The sequence below is a fragment of the Helianthus annuus genome, chromosome 3, assembly GCF_002127325.2.
Source record: "Helianthus annuus cultivar XRQ/B chromosome 3, HanXRQr2.0-SUNRISE, whole genome shotgun sequence".
Lineage (NCBI taxonomy): Eukaryota > Viridiplantae > Streptophyta > Magnoliopsida > Asterales > Asteraceae > Helianthus > Helianthus annuus.
In genome coordinates this window covers 151,048,640-151,060,111 of record NC_035435.2, presented here as the reverse complement: position 1 = coordinate 151,060,111, position 11,472 = coordinate 151,048,640, and the positions used below count along the sequence as shown (strand labels likewise).

Below are 11,472 nucleotides of genomic sequence, written 5' to 3'. Positions count from 1 at the left end.
TACCCTATTAATTTTGAGGATTTGTTAATTATTGGGAATTTAGAGATTATTTAAATAACAAGGCATTTATAGGATAATATTAACATTTCTAAAATAATAATCATATGCCTCATTGTTATAGTTTGTATTTAACGAAATACATGTCAATTTATTTATAAATAAGTGAGTAAAAATAAATACTGATTTTCATATACTATTAAAATAATATTTCTAATTTTACCAAAGTATTATAAATATTATTACTAAAATTCTGGATTATATAAATAATAATTCCTGATTATTATGTACTTAAAAATAATAATTCTGATATATATAAAGTAATAGTTCTGATTATTATTAATATTAATAATATAGATTAATAATTCTGATTTAAAATAATAAATCTGATTATTATATATAAAATAATAATTCTAATCTAAATAAAATAGTAAATCTATTTATTACATAATAATTCTGATTTAGATAAAATAAAATAATAAATCTGATTATATGAAATAATAAATCTGAATAAATAAAGATAATAATTTGAATTTAAATAGTAACTTAAATAATAATTCTGTTAAATAAATTCTGATTTTATATAAAAATTCTGAAAATCTAAAAATAATCTGAAAATTAGACTTACAAAAATTCAGATTTAAAAATATATTAATAAATCTGTTAATAATAATAATAATTATATTGATAATAATAATTATTCTGAATTATTTTAATAAATATATATTAATATATTTGATTTATATTAATAAATAAATCTGATTATTATATAACATAATAATTCTGAAATAAAATAGTAAGTCTGATTTAAATGAAGAATAATAATTCAGATTTTAAATAATAAATTTAATAATAATTCTGAAAATTTATAAATAAATCTGATTTATTTTGTTGTAAAAATTCTAATTATAAAAGAAAACAGAAATAATAGTTCTGTTAATAAATTTCAGATTTAAAAATATTACTAATTTTGTTTGATAATATTTCTTATAATAATATTAATTAATAATAATAATAATATTAATAATAATAATAATGGTAATAATAATAATAAGAATAATAATAATAATATTAACGAAACTGCATATATTTAAAAAAAAGAAAACGGGAACGAAATCGGTACCGGCGACTGGATTGTCTTCTCCGGCGAAGGTAGCGGCTCCGGTGGTTCGCAGCGGCGAAGGTGGTGATCGGTGGTTCTCGGCGGTGGTGCAGGATTCCGGCGACGAAGGTGGTTTCGGTTTGCTTCGGTGATCGGGTGAAAGGAACGAATGATGTTGAGGTTGGTCGGGGTTATAAAGAAGTGCAGGGTGACGGTTACGACCTTGGAAGGTCTCGGTTTTCCGGTCGTCAACCCAACAGTCGGAGAAGACGACTGGTTGGGCGGTTTTTATTTTTTTTTAAATTCTGCGCATTTAATTTGCGGTTAAATGTAATTCGGTTTCATGATATGCCGGATGTGGCATGCCCGGCCGAGTGGTTGAGTTGTTGCTTGTTAACCGAGAGGTCCCGAGTTCGATCCTTGTTCCCGCGGTTCAACCCCCTTTTTTATTAAAAGTTAGTCTGACTAACTGGGTTAGTCACTAACTAAGTTTTCTAACTCAGTTAGTGCTGCCCTTTGATAAAATTAACCTGGTTAGCTGATTTAACCAAGATTAGCTAACCAGGTTAGTTTAACTAACCAAAATGATCAAAAATCATAAAAAATTCAGTTTTAAATATTTATTTATTAAATTTTAATTATTAGTTTACTTATTTAAAATATTAATAAAATAATATAAAATTAATTTAACCCAAGTTTAGATATTTTTACCGAATTAACGTATAAATTCCCGATTTTTGTACGGTTTAGGGTAATCTCTTGGCAATGAGGAATTTGAGAGTTGAGATTAAGATGTATTTTCACTGTTTTTACGTGTTTAACATAGTTTAACATGTTATCAATTGTTTTGACAATACATAGTATTCAAACACAAATATGAATAAAATAATGCACTTTCATTATGATTTCAAGTCTCGAGTACAATTTGGGAATGAAACCAAATACCACAAAGGTACAATTTACAAAAATAGGAAGTACAAGTAGACTTGCCAAAAATGGAAAGATTGAAACCAAATACCACAGCAGAAGCGTGGTGGGCCCATAACCCACAGGTCCCAGGATCGAAACCTGGCTCTGATACCAATCTGTCACACCCCAACCGATGGCGGAAACATCGTGATGAGACGAACAAATTGCTCAAAACATCATAACACTACATGTGACAATATAATTAAGTTTCATTTATTAAAATTGCAAAGTTTCATACATTGTCATAAAAGGAAATAACAAATATTAAACATAGTTTATTTCAAAAGTGGGTTTCTAGGCCATCCTATTCATTTCTTCAAATCTTGACTTCCTCATCCTCCAGTATGCATTTAAAATAAAGTCAACAAAACATGTTGGCGAGTATACAAGTTTGATAATAGTATAATATGTTTGAAATAGATTAACATGCTCAAATCCACGTGACTATATGATTTCATATTAACAGTTATACTCGTAACGATGAAATCTATGTGTTCAAACCAAAGTTTAACGCAATTAACATAGCCTAACCCTAGAAGGGTGGTAAATGAGTAACATAGAATAAACCTAACAATACCCATAATATTATGGGAGGGGCGTTTCTCAACCTACAGCGCTGCCATTGTTAGGGGAGGCTTGCAAAGTTAATGAACACACAGTCATAAATGTTTAACAGTAGCATAACATGATTAACATGAGTCAAATAGATTCACATGAAATGTGGATTGATAGTGCAAAAATGTTTTACATAGTGTGTTTGATATAGAAATGCATACAGCACCCAAAATGTGATAAAATAGAAAATGGGTCATGTATACTCACCTTAGGTTGCGTTGCGTTTTTCTTGGAAAAGATAAAGAATCAAGGGATTGTCCAAGAGGATGTGCACAAGAGATTTACCCTATTAATTTTGAGGATTTGTTAATTATTGGGAATTTAGAGATTATTTAAATAACAAGGCATTTATAGGATAATATTAACATTTCTAAAATAATAATCATATGCCTCATTTTTATAGTTTGTATTTAACGAAATACATGTCAATTTATTTATAAATAAGTGAGTAAAAATAAATACTGATTTTTATATACTATTAAAATAATATTTCTGATTTTACCAAAGTATTATAAATATTATTACTAAAATTCTGGATTATATAAATAACAATTCTGATATATATAAAGTAATAATTCTGATTATTATTAATATTAATAATATAGATTAATAATTCTGATTTAAAATAATAAATCTGATTATTATATATAAAATAATAATTCTAATCTAAATAAAATAGTAAATCTATTTATTACATAATAATTCTGATTTAGATAAAATAAAATAATAAATCTGATTATATGAAATAATAATTCTGAATAAATAAAGATAATAATTCGAATTTAAATAGTAACTTAAATAATAATTCTGTTAAATAAATTCTGATTTTATATAAAAATTCTGAAAATCTAAAAATAATCTGAAAATTAGACTTACAATAATTCAGATTTAAAAATATATTAATAAATCTGTTAATAATAATAATTATATTGATAATAATAATTATTCTGAATTATTTTAATAAATATATATTAATATATTTGATTTATATTAATAAATAAATCTGATTATTATATAACATAATAATTCTGAAATAAAATAGTAAGTCTGATTTAAATGAAGAATAATAATTCAGATTTTAAATAATAAATTTAATAATAATTCTGAAAATTTATAAATAAATCTGATTTGTTTTGTTGTAAAAATTCTAATTATAAAAGAAAACAGAAATAATAGTTCTGTTAATAAATTTCAGATTTAAAAATATTACTAAATTTGTTTGATAATATTTCTGATAATAATAATATTAATAATAATAATAATAATACTAATAATAATAATAATAATAATAATAATAATAATAATAATCTATCTATATAATAAAAGAAACCACTATTAGGACACTTGTCATTCATATAGAGCATCAATAATTTGATTTTCTCACATTAATTAAATATTAAATATCAAATATCAAATATTGGGGATTTAATGGATAAATAGAGGATTTAATGGATAAATTTTTTAATTTTCAAATCAATTTTAAATGTTTCAATCGTAATCATGATTTTTTTTTATTTAGCTTTGATTTGAAATTATAGAAAAAATATAGTAAATGTAGAAGATTTGATGGATAAATTAAATTTCAAATTAATTCATAACCCCTAATCCCACCCAGTCTCCCTCATCCTCTAGATCACCGTCATCTGCTTGGAGTTTGGAATCGTAACCCACCGTTTCCCTCATCAGCCGTCGCCTCCAACCCCTTTCATCTGCTTGGAGCACGGAATCGTTAGAATAGTCGTCGGTTATTACCATGTCACGCTCACTTACTCCATCATGGATTATCTCTCTTTCCAAGGTAATCAACAAACTAATTTATTAATCTGTTTATAGTACTTAATTTGATCTTTTTGTTGATGGGGTTTTCGATTCTATAACTCATACTTGTCGGTTGTGATTATTCTTGAATGTGGCATGTTATGATAATAAAGATTTGTTATTTTATATCATCTAAGGGTATGCTTCATTCATGTTTTTTTAAATTTACAAATCAGATTGGATATATAATGTTATAAAAGTGATAAAAGTTGATTTGAAAAGATCTTGAAACCAGGGGAAAGTATATCTATATTTTGAAGATGAATTGGAAAGGGTTGAGGGGGCTCGATCAAACTAAAAAAAAAAGAACGAAAACATATGACATTTAGTTGTAATCAATTTTTAATAGCATATAAGGGATCATCCCTTCATCAATTTTGGCTCAATTTCAATTTCTAGGTTTAGTTTGTTCATCTTGGTTAATAAATCTTCCAAGTATAGATAATAAACTGTAGACTATCAATTTTTGTTGAAACTTATTCTTTAAGGTACTGTTTACATGATGTAGCATCTTATTTGGTAATTCTTCATTTAAGTGTTTAAGGTATTGTTATACGTATTAAGGCACTGTTTACATGATGTAGCATCTTATTTGGTAATTCTTCATTTAAGTGTTTAAGGTATTGTTACACGTATTTGTTTATCTCTATCCTTTGTTGATTGGATGTCATATTATTAAACTTTTTGTGTTTATTTGCAAAAATAGGGGAATATGAATGATTGCAAGGAATGTGTAGCTCCATTTTTAGAAATTCTACACACCAGTAGCAACATATGCAAACAGGCATTGCAAATTATTTAAATGGTTTCTATTGTAGGTAATGTTATGTAAATTTGTGTGCAGACCCATATGGAAGTTTGGGTGGTAACTCGAATGTTGCTACTTCTTTATCGACATATATACATGTATGCATTCTTCCTTTTTTAAAAATTGATATATTCTTTAATTCTAAATTATACGTTTCATATTTACTCATTAAACAGGTTAGTGCAATATACAAGCCATTACTAGCAAATGAGATTAACCACACTTGTAGCAAATGAGATTAACCACACTTTGACAAGGTAATGGCACTATTACTCCTTTTTCTTAGGTTACCATTTTGTTTTTATATTTAATAATTGAACATATACACGTATTACACAGTTTAAATACATATGATGTAATCGGTTAAGACACACAGTCGTTAATATACGTTTTTTGAAAAAATGAACTTTGATATACTATATAATTTTACTAGCCTAAGATCCCGCAAGTTTCGCGGGTGGCTTAACACAAATATATAACTTAAAATTGTTGAAATAATCATTTGAAATAAATAAACGTTCAAGTAACGAAATCCATTCCTCTACCCGCGGGTACGTAATGTATCAAACGAAGTTACAAAACCAACGCACTATTTTTACAGTCCAATTAAACAAACAATACAAATATCGTCCGGCTACCTTAGGCTCTTGCACATGTCTTTTAAATTGCGTAATTCAGCAAGGGATGTTGGCAACGTTCCCGTCAACCGGTTTGAGGACAAAATCCTGGAGTAAAGTATCAAAGAACAGAATAAGTTAAAATATGTGAGTAATCGAAGAACAAACAAACAAACCGAGAGCCAAACAGCCTTACAATGTTTGTAAATTTATTAATATCCCCAAATAAGAAGGAACAGTCCCCGAAAAGTTATTTGCTTCAAGGTTCCTATGTAAAATGTATAGTTAGTTACATCACCATAAATAACAATATTAAACATACGTTTTCCTAGAATTAAGAGTAAAGTACACGGACGGTCCCTATCGTTTACCAATATTTTGGATTTGGTCTCTAGCTTTCTAAACGTACACAGATGGTCCCTGTCGTGTGGTTTGCACTTTGTAACGCATTTAGTCCCCAGCCAACAAATCTAAAGCTTTTAGCATGTTCATGTTAGGGACTAAATGCATTACAAAGTGCAAATCACAAAGACTATCCATGTACTTTTAGAAAAATGGGGGACTAAATGTGTTACAAAGTGCAAACCACAGGGACCATCCGTGTACTTTTGGAAAGATAGAGACTGAATCCAAAATTTTGGTAAACGACAGGGACCATCCGTGTACTTTACTTTATAATTAATGGTAGTAAGTAGCTCAATATTATGACATAGTCATCTAATAAATTGGACTGTTAATAACAAACACTACCAAATAGAAAATAAATACAACGTACAAATATGTCAAAGTTGTAATATTTCCCAGTTCCGCTGCTATCTTTCCAAAAAAAGCGGTTTCCAAGAAGAGAGCTGCGTAGTCAATGGGTCAATGTTGTGAAAACATAAACTAAAGATTCAAAGCTTAAGTTAATAAACAAAAAGATTATATAAATAGATTTTTACATTGATTGCAACTGTGATGAACCCAATTCAGTTGGTATGGTACCACTGAGGTAATTGTTTGCAACTGTGATGAACCCAGTTCAGTCAATCGGTAACCTTTATGGTGGTGTATGGAGGGTGACGGTGAAACGAAGAGAGGTTATGTAGTGTGTGCAAAAACTATAACCGAAATTGACCCGTTAAGCAAAAATCAATCGTTTGACATATTTCCCTTTTCGTTATAAAAGTTTTTGACCCGTTTGGCTAAAAAATGAACGGCATTTAACGTATTTGATATGTTTCCCTTTTTAAAAAATAAAAAAAAAATATTTGTCTCGTTAGGCCAAAATTTAACCATTCGACATATTTCCCTTTTGACAAAAAAAAGTTGTTTGACCCGTCAGGTTTTAAGTGTAACCCATATTGACCCATAAGTAAAAACAAATGAGAATGAAAATTTTGATAGCACTTTTGTAAAGGAGATTTACAAATGGGATAAACTAAAATTTGATTAAGATTTAAGATAAAACTGTTGACATTAGAGTAGGTGTATATACAAAATGCTTCTAGTAGAAACTACGCGATGTAATCAAGGTCATCCTTTGTGAAAACCTCGCCATAGCCTGCAATAAGAGCGCTGGCATACGCCCGTGCGCTGCAAAAAAATAAGTAAATGAAAGTTTGATTCATGTGGCAGCGTCCATATACTTCTGCAACATACATTGTATAAAGAGAAGATAAAAGTATGCATAGAGCTTCTAAAAGATAAAACCACCATGAATTATAGCTGTGTTACCAACCTAGATAAAGGCGGCAACTAAGTTTCAACTCTTAGTTTTACTTTTTTACCCACTCATTTTTTCCAACTTCCAATCAAAGTTTGCCTGCCTGGTGTGTTGCATCTTTCAACTCAAGTGAACAACACATCACAGTGGAAAAAATGTATTATGAAGCGACTTCTCATAAAGACATACCCAGGCAAGTATGAACCAAGTATTCGATAACAGGCATAGTTATTGATAGCGAATAGCGGACGATAGGGACAAGCTACCTATACGCTACGTAGTGATAGCAATGAAATAGCGGGTGCAATCTATCTCATGTTTAGTGATACAATAGAATAAATTTTTATAAATATTTTCAATCCTGTAAGAAAACGCCTACAAATAGGCTTTATTTTTTTCAGTCGCTACATGTATTATTAAAAAGAAAAAACTAACTTCCCGCTATTTCCTAGGCGCTAACAATCAGATAGATAGCGGCATCGCTACGCTATTCGCTATAGCGGGCGCTATGCTCGCTATCGATAACTATGATAACAGGTAACAGAAACAACTGTAAACATGAATCACGGCCAAAAAATTAAAAACTGATAAATGGTACCTGCATAACCAGTCTACAATCACCAACGCAAATCCCGACAATGCGAACTGAGAAAACAGTAAATAAAACATCAGATAAATAACCTAAACTAAACACTATCACAATAAACACCCAAAATTCCCACCAACAAAACCACCAAACAGAAGAAAAAGAATCATGTGAAGAAGACCAGATGACCACAACCACAAATTGAAACACCTTGCATCAAGACTAACAATGCAGACCTTATATTACACTGACTACAAACCATACAATAAACATAACCGGGCCAAAAGAAAACCATACCCGAAAAAGAAGCAAAGAAACCTGAGATGGAAAGCACAATTTGGATGAAAATGATGTATCCTTTTTAATACCAGTCTTATATTTCAGGGATTAGAGGTAGCAAAATGGCCGTGATAGTTTAGATAACTGATCTAAACAGCTTGAGGTTGGGTCGACTCGAAAGTCATAAACAGTTGTAGATACCAAAACAGATCAGTGCTAAAAGCATATGAATTGATGGATAAAATCACTATCTTTAATCGGAACTATTGTTAATCTAACCATGATTCGAATTGATGGAATGAAGATCTTAGAATATCCGTAAAGAGGCCTTAATTGGGACCTTAGGATTAGAAACACAAATGGAGAATGAGAATGCTGAACGCCAATTAGGGTTTCACAGAATCATCGATCGATGGAGAAGATCAAGGGAAATATATATGGCAGATCCTCTAGCATCAACAAAAAATCAATCTAGGGTTTGTAAATCGAACAAAAAACAATAAAATTCTAAACAACTTTGAAAAAAAACATGTAAAAGTTGAAAAACATACCTATAATAAGAAATTGGAAGCAAGAATCGATGATTAACATGGATTATGTTGATTCTTGATGATTGTTGATGCAATTCTTTGTGGTTATCAAGTCTTGATTCATTGCGAAATGGAGTGAACGGCCAGAATAATGGATATAAATATTCAGATCGAAGATTGTCATGGTGGAAAGAGGTATGCGGCCATGGTTTAATTTAGGGTTTTGGAAAGGGAAAAGGAAAACTGATGAGAAAATGGAAAAAGAGAACGGTGAAGGCAAAGCAAAATTCTGAGCGCCATTTTCCAAAGCCAGCAACGTTAAGAGATGACAGGTGGCAGTAAGTCTTTTAAGTGGATGCCATGTGGCACCAAAATGTATTGTTTTAATATACATAATAGATAACATTTTACTTTGTTTTTTTAATTTATTATTAGGTTAACGTATTTTTTTTAACCCTTTTGGCCTCAGTCCAAAAGGGTAAAAGTGAGGGCTCAGATAGTGCAATAGACGGTTTTTAAAGATACAATTTTTTATTTAGTATATAAAATTACATTTATTCAGCCCGTGTAATACACGGGGTTCTAACCTAGTAATAATATTAACGAAACTGCATATATATAAAAAAAAGAAAACGAGAACGAAATCGGTACCGGCGACTGGATTGTCTTCTCCGGCGAAGGTAGCGGCTCCGGTGGTTCGCAGCGGCGAAGGTGGTGATCGGTGGTTCTCGGCGGTGGTGCAGGATTCCGGCGACGAAGGTGGTTTCGGTTTGCTTCCGTGATCGGGTGAAAGGAACGAATGATGTTGAGGTTGGTCGGGGTTATAAAGAAGTGCAGGGTGACGGTTACGACCTTGGAAGGTCTCGGTTTTCCGGTCGTCAACCCAACAGTCGGAGAAGACGACTGGTTGGGCGGTTTTTATTTGTTTTTAAATTCTGCGCATTTAATTTGCGGTTAAATGTAATTCGGTTTCATGATATGCCGGATGTGGCATGCCCGGCCGAGTGGTTGAGTTGTTGCTTGTTAACCGAGAGGTCCCGAGTTCGATCCTTGTTCCCGCGGTTCAACCCCCTTTTTTATTAAAAGTTAGTCTGACTAACTGGGTTAGTCACTAACTAAGTTTTCTAACTCAGTTAGTGCTGCCCTTTGATAAAATTAACCTGGTTAGCTGATTTAACCAGGATTAGCTAACCAGGTTAGTTTAACTAACCAAAATGATCAAAAATCATAAAAAATTCAGTTTTAAATATTTATTTATTAAATTTTAATTATTAGCTTACTTATTTAAAATATTAATAAAATAATATAAAATTAATTTAACCCAAGTTTAGATATTTTTACCGAATTAACGTATAAATTCCCGATTTTTGTACGGTTTAGGGTAATCTCTTGGCAATGATGAATTTGAGAGCTGAGATTAAGATGTATTTTCACTGTTTTTTACGTGTTTAACATAGTTTAACATGTTATCAATTGTTTTGACAATACATAGTATTCAAACACAAATATGAATAAAATAATGCACTTTCATTATGATTTCAAGTCTCGAGTACAATTTGGGAATGAAACCAAATACCACAAAGGTACAATTTACAAAAATAGGAAGTACAAGTAGACTTGCCAAAAATGGAAAGATTGAAAATACGAGGTGTCACACTGGGTCTAGCTCGGCTCGACTCGGCTCGGCTCGTTTACAGCCCTAGAATTGGGGCATTTGTTAATTTTTGCTTTAAAATCCTAAAGGCTTCCTCTTGCTTGGGTCCCCATTCAAACTTAATAGTTTTACAGGTTCGCTTAGTTAATGGAACAATAATCTTAGAAAAGTCTTGGATGAAACGCCTATAGTAGCCAGCTAATCCTAGAAAACTTCTAACTTCGGCTGCTGATTGCGGGATCTTCCAATTTGTGATCGCTTCTATCTTGGAAGGATCTACGTGAATGCCTTCGTGATTCACCATGTAATATTCCAAAAAAAAAACGATAAATACTAATATGATAAATAAATAAAATCTAATTAATTTTGGATGGAATTAATTAATAATATATGTTATTATTTTGGGAACGTGAATATATATGTTTATGTAATACTAGGATTATAAGATTAATAGAATTAGTCAATTTTGGGAATTTATGTATAGGTCCATCGTTTTGTTGTGCCAGTTTTGACTCAATTAGAATAGTGGACTTTCTCAAATATCAAACTAAGTTACCATGTTTTTCTCTCGTTAATCTCATTCAAATTCTAATTGATAACCCCTTCGAACAAATTGAACGAAGAATTTGGATGACGAATCTTGTTAATATCCTTCTCTATAAACCATTTCACTTTGCCATTTTTATCCCTTCAAACGAATAGACCGAAGACTCGGGATGCGATACTTATCACCTATGTTCATTATAAACCATTCTTGACTTGCAATCTAAGATTGGTTTAGATCTGTTCTGT

The 11,472-nt window shown here is 30.6% G+C and overlaps 2 long non-coding RNA genes across 2 annotated transcripts; both read right to left on the bottom strand.

The window, feature by feature from the left end:
- Window positions 1-5,785: 5,785 nt before the first annotated feature.
- Window positions 5,786-6,633, bottom strand: LOC118490204. Its single transcript, XR_004888614.1, has 2 exons — window positions 6,123-6,633; window positions 5,786-6,034 (listed from the first exon to the last, which is right to left on the bottom strand). It is a non-coding gene; the product is annotated as an uncharacterized LOC118490204 (long non-coding RNA).
- On the bottom strand, window positions 6,634-9,357 carry LOC110930093. Its single transcript, XR_002587633.2, has 4 exons — window positions 9,048-9,357; window positions 8,230-8,276; window positions 6,868-7,501; window positions 6,634-6,774 (listed from the first exon to the last, which is right to left on the bottom strand). It is a non-coding gene; the product is annotated as an uncharacterized LOC110930093 (long non-coding RNA).
- Between the last annotated feature and the right edge of the window lie 2,115 nt (window positions 9,358-11,472).